We start from the raw sequence: 8,471 nt of genomic DNA, 5'->3' as shown, positions 1-8,471 counted from the left end.
GGGACGCCGCTCTATCCAAAAACCCCAGTTCCCACGTCTCTGGACGATTGCTGTGCGAAATAATAGACACCAATGAGCTCAATCAAGGCCTTAATACTTATCTGTTAAAAACAATGTAGCTCCGCAACTCGATGCACGTGTGATATAAATTATATCGGCTGTCCCAATGCCACGATTAAGTGTGTCGTAATGTGCATGGCAAGTATGATAGGCGCTGTCTTGGGGATAGGACATTTTAAGCAGCTCTTACTGTTCCTCTAAATGTATGGTCGCAGCCACCAATAGCAAACCGTTTCATCTAGGAACAAATAAGTCGCGCACCTGGGACGGTTCGAACCGGGTTTCTCCAACCGGTCACCCTACGACGCTAGCGTGTATCCACTAGTGATGTCAATTTCAGAAAATTTGGAAACCAATACCGAACCGATACCAACCCAAAGTACTGTATGAATACCGATACCAAACCGACTTGGGCAAACCCAGAAAAAATACCGACTTTGTACCGAATACAGCATGTTTTAAGATATTTACGTAAATATGTTATAAAAATAATCCTACATGTCTCAGAATGTATTATGCCCAAAAACATTAAAACTACAAACTTGTGCAAAGCTGACATACCAGATGGCACTGGCCATTGGGCTCTGACAGATGAAACATGATGATGACCAAACATAAACCAACCTTTTCTTAGTAAGACATATTCATAGACCTCTGTCTGTAACTCTGTATACAGACTACAGGAGTCTATGACTGTATACAATTACAGACAGAGGTCTATGACATATTTTACAAAGTCAAGTTTTAATCACCATCAACATGAAATATAAAGCATAGATACATTTAAAAAAATTATGTGGAAGCCTTTTATTTCCAACATGTCTGAAGCTGCATCATCTACACTGAAAGAAAAAAATACCACCCTAGTTAGTTTTTGGGTGGTGGTCATATTTTGAACAGCCTTTTACTTATGGTAAACCAGTTTACGATCCAAATACTAGGCCCAATATCAAAGGAATACTATGCAACTACCAATGCTCATCAAAATACCATGGTCTTAGTACGGTAATATTTTTTCATCATACTACCTTGAAACTAAAGCATAACTAATAAGAAACCAAAGCTCTACTAACGCTAGTATTATCCTGGTACCGCCTACTAAGAAAAATACCACCCTAGTTAGTTTTCGAGTGGTGGTCATATTTTGAACAGCCTCTTACCTATGGTAAACTAACTTACGACCCAAATACTAGGCCTAATATGAATGTAAAACCATGTGAATACCAATGCCAGTAAAAATTACCATGGTATTAACACGGTAACTATATGTCGTCATACCATGCCCAAAAACCCACGTGATACTAGCACGAAACTAGGACTTTACTATCGTTAGCTACTCCCTGGTAATGCTTACTAATGACTTATCATGGTAAAACCATCCTTTTGTCATCTGGATACCAGCTTTGCTTTGCTGGCCAACCATCGTAAAACAATAGTTTACTATGTGACATTTATTGTGATATTACCAGTCGGTTAACAGGATCTTACTAGTCATCAACCAGCATGCTTCATATGCTGTGCTTTAGCCTATCCATGCCAAATTTGTTTATCATTACGACAGCCACTTACTGATGCACAACAGCATGCATGACAGTATCTACCTAGCAGTCGACAAAGCAGCTCTTCACTTTTCCAAAGCATCTACCTAGTAACCTACATGAAATATTTCACACATAAAAAGCATTTGGCCACAAACAAAGTTACGTCTGCACATAACCAAACAACGCGCATGAACAACAATTATTACAGTTCACTTTATCATCACAATGCAATCGGTCTCTTTTCACACAATCGTTGAATGTCGCCCTTCCAGCGATTTATCACGCAACACCTTCTCCAAGGGCATTGGTAGCCATATACCGAAGGTTCGAACTTCGAAAGCCAGCTCTGGAAAAGAGCAGGCATTGATATAAGATAAACCAATGGAAAGATTGATTGTGTGTGCTGCAGTGACACTCTATCTCCTACCCCTCCCACCTTGACTCGCAGTGTCCCGTGACCTAGCTCCCAGTTTGATGAAACAAGGATTTAAGATAAGTTGTTTTAAAAAAATGGCAGCATCTAATAGAACAGGGGATTTGTAGGGTGAGGAATTTAGCAAATTTGGGACATTAGGCCAGAGGCTGGTTCAGGTAAAATGCCCTATAATGAATTAATTGCCATGAGGTGCAGTGTTGAGTGTTGGCAATAATTCAAAAAATTCTACTCTTAACCAGCGCCCCACTGGGGTATGTTCTGTAACGCACTCCACTGGGGGAGGCGGGGGCTATTTATAGAACCCCCCCCCCCGCTCCAACTCCGAAACTACTGGGCCGATTGTCAAAACTGAAACGGCGTCTGATAGCCCTGGAAAAACTGTCGAGCAAAACCTAATTTTATTGACCTCGAGATCACCGTTGACGTCACAGGTCAGATCAAAATAAAAATTAGCAACGTTTTGGCTTGTTAACCCTCCCCCGTATAGGGGGGGGGGGTCGAACGGACTCCCCCTCGGTTTTTCGCGAATACCTCGCGTAAAAAGCGGCCGACCGCAACGAAGCTTTCAGTACCCTCGAGTTATAATCAATTTTACACCTACCCTAAAAAATGTAATGGCCCTGACTAATGACCTTTGACCTGTGACCTACTTTTCGAGACCATGTTTGGCCGGAATCGCGATTCGGCGTATGTCGGCTCGCATTTGCCGCGCGTTTGCAGTCCTTTCGTGGTTTCAAGCGTTCAAACATGGGATATGATGCTGCTCCCATGCATTAGGGTGGATGTCAAGGTCACCAGAAGGTCAGGTCAGTTCATTGACCTTTGATGACCTCGGTTTACTTTTTCGAGTTTTATCAGCATCTTTCTAGGCTAGTTTTTTTAGCTGATTTCGAATTTAACAACCATATATGAACATTTACGAAGTAGTTTTGGTGCCTTCGTAACATGTTACGAAGCTGTCAGAGGCGGTTGCCACCTAGTGCACCTACTACGAATACCCGGCAAAACCCTTACTGGTTGACCTGACCTGACCTGACCCGACCTGGCCTAAATGCATGAAGACATCATCTATGATCATAGCTAACATGATATTCGTGATCAGTTCCCTAAAAAACCCAATAGCAGCCACGTTTTACGACGTTCTAACAGGTCCCAGTTTTCCCCACTTTTGGGTCATTGACCTGACCTGGAAGGTCAACCGATGACCTAGGACCGACGACCTAGGATAAAATTGGGTACCATCGGCTTTCTCTCGTCACGGGCAGCACGCTCGTTTTTTCCGCGAAGCTCTAGCTCAATCAGGGGCGAAACGGCAAGGAGGGGGTTCAACGGACCCCCCCTTAAACGTTCGTGGCTGGAAAAACACCAATACGGGCGAGGGTTAACCCCCACCCTACTGTGGGGAGGGCTATTCATAGCCCCTCTCGTGTTTACGCAATATCTTTAAAACCGCTGGACGTATCAAAACAAAGCTTTTAGGACCTTCGGCTGCATCAATTTATTTGACACCTTGTGCACTAATAAAATTTTCGTAGCTACTATAGATCGGCCGGAAATGACGCCAGAGTGACATCATGTTCGGCCGATTTTGATGCAAAGCATTGAACAACGGTAATCGCTCTCAAGATCTGAGTTTTAACCCGGCAAGCGGTGGGCCTCCCGGCTACCTTCCGCGCGGTGGGAGGGGGGGATTTTTGACTCCCCCCCCCCCGAATCTCCGAAGCTACTATGACGGATCGGTAAAATTTAAATGGCGTTCGATAGCCTTGTTAAATTTGTCGAGGGAACTTCAATTTCATTGACCTCGGGGTCACCGATGACATCACAGGCCAAGTCAAAGATAAAATGTTTCACCGTTCACGGGTCTTTTAAGGAATGCGCTGCAACATCGAGTAAAGGGCATTTTGTCAAAAATCAGCGATAGGGCGTGAGTTGCCTATTATACGAGCATATGTTGCTATTGGAGGTCACTGATAATACCAGGTCCGATCACCAAGGGTCAGCACATGAACCTATCTTTACTAAGTAGGGTTGTGCGATGCATGTTTTATGGCCAATTTTTCATATTCGCCTCAATGGTGTTGGTTATAAGACCATCAGGGACGGTTTTTTGGTCACTTTCTGGTGGAGGTCAGGTCAATGTCAGGTCAAAAAGGTCAAATTTCAGGTCAAAGTTGATAGTTTCGCATAAAATTGGTATTGATTCGATGCCACTCGTCACGGCGAGTCTAATGGTGGTCTTTGTTTTGCGCTTTGTGGTCTAGAATTGCCAAAATCGAGTTTGAAAATTTGACGTCATTAATTTTGAACAGTTTTGCTATTGGAGGTCACTGATAATACCAGGTCCGATCACCAAGGGTCAGCACATGAACCTATCTTTACTAAGTAGGGTTGTGCGATGCATGTTTTATGGCCAATTTTTCATATTCGCCTCAATGGTGTTGGTTATAAGACCATCAGGGACGGTTTTTTGGTCACTTTCTGGTGGAGGTCAGGTCAATGTCAGGTCAAAAAGGTCAAATTTCAGGTCAAAGTTGATAGTTTCGCATAAAATTGGTATTGATTCGATGCCACTCGTCACGGCGAGTCTAATGGTGGTCTTTGTTTTGCGCTTTGTGGTCTAGAATTGCCAAAATCGAGTTTGAAAATTTGACGTCATTAATTTTGAACAGTTTTTTTTTGTTATAACTTGGCAAAAAGGAGTTATCGATCTAATACTTGGAATGTGAATAGAAGTCCATAGTGGCTATTACATATATTCCGTTTGTTTCGAAAATCGAAAAACTTTTGGGATTTTTTGGCTATTATATCTATTTCTTTTTATTTTTGGGGTCAACTTCAAAAACAAAATCGAGAGAACAGTATAGTAGCCCTGGTAATTCTACACATTTCATGTCTTGAACATTTTTATGCATAATCAAATTTATAGACCTGACAGCTCTTCCCGCGAAGCTTTTTTTTTGGTCGACAATGGCAGAAATGACGTCACTCCGACGTAGCGGCCAACTTATCATAGCCTTTGGAAAAAAATTTGGTCACAATGTGCAAAAGGGTACTGAAAGTTTGGTGAAGATCGGCGCAGCGGTTCTGGAGATATATCGAAAAAAAAACTAAAGATGGATGCAAAAAATGCCCCCCCCCCCCCACCGCCTTGAGGGTTAAGCTAGATCCTTTTTTTGCATGGGTGGACTCTACAGGGCTACCAAACTGATTTCGGACTTTCGAAATGTTGAATATTTTGAAAATTATAAATATAAAAACTCAGAAATTGTATTTTTTATTTTTTTACATATACGTTTCTGAATGAAAAAAAGCAGAATATGACCACGTTTCCATGGGCATCACTGATCCGGATCAGTAAAAATGGATTAGCTAATCCAGTATAGTTAGACAATATATGAAAATGAAAATAAGGGATTAACTGATTATATAAGCCTAATCCACTTGGAATTATATCATGTAACGAAGAGTTCGAGAAATATAATACGATTTAAGTTTGCTGATCCGGATCAGTGATGCCCATGGAAACGGGGTCTATATGTGTTTGAACACATATGCGTTGAATATATGTGAACTTCATCTGACAAACACCTTTTTTGTTGAAAAATGTCAACTTCAAAATTTGACCATTTTTGACCTAAAGTGACCTGACCTGACCTCAGCTATATTCAGCTAAAATGGCCTAAACTGACACATACAACACTGATTTCGATATATATGGCCTACATGAACCATAAAACATGTCTCACGTCACCGATGCACGATATAAAGCTTTCGTGACCTGGGATGAGATGGCCTTGACCTGAAAAATTCGAAGTACAAGTTCGGTACCCTCAGGTTATGTTACGCATATATTCACGAGTGTGCAAACAAAAAATGAGCCTGATCTGATTTGTTGGCCGGCGCCCAGAGTGCCAAGACGCTGATATTTTTACTTTGACCTGACCTGTGACGTCATCGATGACCTCGAGGTCAATGACATTAGGCTTCGCTCAACAATATTTCCAGGGCTACCAGGGGCCGTTTGAATTTTGACAATCGGCCCAGTAGTTTCGGAGTTAGGAGCCCCCCCCCCCCCCCCACTGTAACGTGCTGTAACGTGCTGTGGGGCGCGTTAGAGCACATACCCCAGTGAGGCGTGGGTTAACAAATAAAAAAACACGTTGATTTCCGACGCTGGGAAATGCCCGCAATGATACCCACCCCACCACCCTCCCCCTACCCGGTCCAACAGGGTCTCAAGGAAATTCAACAACATGAACCGAAACAAAGGCTGCGATCTTTGCTGGAAATGGCACTCGTGAGATAAGTATTATTATGCTGAAGATACAACGACTTACTTGTTATTTCCGAGTATCCTCCACCGTCAGCTACGCTAACCACCCACACAATCACCGTTCAAATATTTAAAACCACGGAGCACCTTCACAACGCCGGCGCGCGGCCGGAACTGACATGGCGGCGCCGCTGCAGCAGAGTCAGACGCACGTGGATTGTTAGTAAGGGTGTAGTGTTGTCATGGTGTTGCCATGGTATACCTTACCATAGCAGCAGAAGCACACCCAGGGAACTGTTGCAAGAAATTTCTGGCCTTTCGTCCATAAAACTATTAATTGCTCAGGGTCTCAGCTAGTCCTTGGATGACGCTCCTTCCAACATATCAAAAATTGGCAAACACCTCTATGGAAAGGAGGAGACTTGATCGCCGAATTCACCTGCTGGATCCGCCCGTGGAAAGGTTGATTTTACTATGGTAGGGAATATTAGCTTACGAGGGTATCTACTAGCCTCAGGTGGTTACCACCTTGTAAACTGGGGTACAAAACCACCCCTGATAAACGTAACCATGGTAATATCAACATGTCAAGGCAGGATAGTATTCAGCACCATAGTAGGCTGGTAGTAATATGATGGTAGGCTGATGGTAAAATTTACCAAAGCTAGTAACTTAGTAAATTGATGGTAAAAACTTTTTTCAGTGTAGGTTGAAAATGCTTTATATGCATATATAGCTCATGGGTTTATTAAAGGTTGGTAATTATGGGCAAGTTACTACTTTAATTAATATTTGCAGCTCTACACTGCAAGCCAAAAAGGTTACTAGTTAGGTACATGATACACTTTGCTTGACTCACCAGCCTCCAGGAAAGATCAACCAGCTACCAGGATGTAGATTGTTTCTTATTTGAGGCAGTCTATTTTTGATAAATAATTATTCATTGTATTTGAACAATGTTGTAGACGCTTAGCACTTAGAAATGCAACAAGCACTCAGCACATTTACATCTTCTGTCTGTCCAACCCAACTTCAGCTGCACAACCCACACACAACACGCGCGAGGACATGCATTCGCTTTCAAGGAAGTGCGCCACAGTTGTAATGTTAACTAGATGCCAAAAAAACTCACTTAGTACTAAAACAAATAACAATTTACTCCAGAATGAGATGACTTTGATGTATTCTTAATATATTTGATACATCAAATTGTATTCTATTTCATAGAAAAAGAAATTATTTGATTTATCCATAATCAAACCATCCATTTGATTTCATTACATTTTGCAGCAAAGTGCGTTTTATAAAATTGGGTACAAGATCTATTATGCTTTGTTACAAAAACATGTAACGTCAGTCAATCTAGCAGCATATTTGTAGATCCAATCGCAGCTCTCCAAATATGCTGCTGCCGTGGATGCAGTGATATTCTGTTTAGCTGTGTGATATAAGTATTTTGTCTTCGAATCAATGCACATGTATTTTATGCTTTGTTTGACTGTTCTCGCGGAAGTTGTGATCAAACAGGAAAAGCTGTAGTCACTGCTCTTGTATTCGGCGCGACTCATTAGACGTTAACACGCGCAGTGGAAGGGTTGCGAGTACTACGCCCAGTGGAAGGGGGGGGCGGATGTCGCCCCCCCTAAGATCTCAGCTCCCAGTGGAGCTAGAAAGACGAAATTTGGAGGGTAGGTGGGGGCCGTAGGGAACTCTGTTGTGTGTGAATTTCATGACCCTACTATGCATTTCAGACCCCATGAGACCCTGTTTTTCGGCGATAATTTCTTCAATTTTTGTCCAATTAGCTTGAAATTTTGGCAAACGATGTTTCAGCTCAAGCGCCAATTTTTGTCAATATGATCTTTTAACAAAATATCTAAATTTAGAGCACTTGTCGTTGCCTCGTAATGTTAAAATCGGCTCCGTAAATCCGTCAGTGGAGTAGAGGCTATCCGTACGTAGGCGTGACGTCACAAACACGTGACCATTAAGCTCCGCCCTCCCGGCGGACGGGGTAGTGACCTTGGCCGGTCAGTCGGCTGCGTGGAGCGGGCGGGGCAGTAGCTGTCGCACCGGGGCGGCTCGCATGGAACGTAGCTGCCGTGCAGTTGTCGTTGCAGCCATAACTTCATCGAATGAGCTAAATGGCGCGCATAAG

The sequence above is a fragment of the Amphibalanus amphitrite genome, unplaced genomic scaffold (assembly GCF_019059575.1).
Source record: "Amphibalanus amphitrite isolate SeventyFive unplaced genomic scaffold, NRLGWU_Aamphi_draft 000528F_arrow, whole genome shotgun sequence".
Classification (NCBI taxonomy): Eukaryota; Metazoa; Arthropoda; class Thecostraca; order Balanomorpha; family Balanidae; genus Amphibalanus; species Amphibalanus amphitrite.
The sequence above is the reverse complement of the archived record's forward strand: the minus strand, read 5'-3'. Positions refer to the sequence as shown.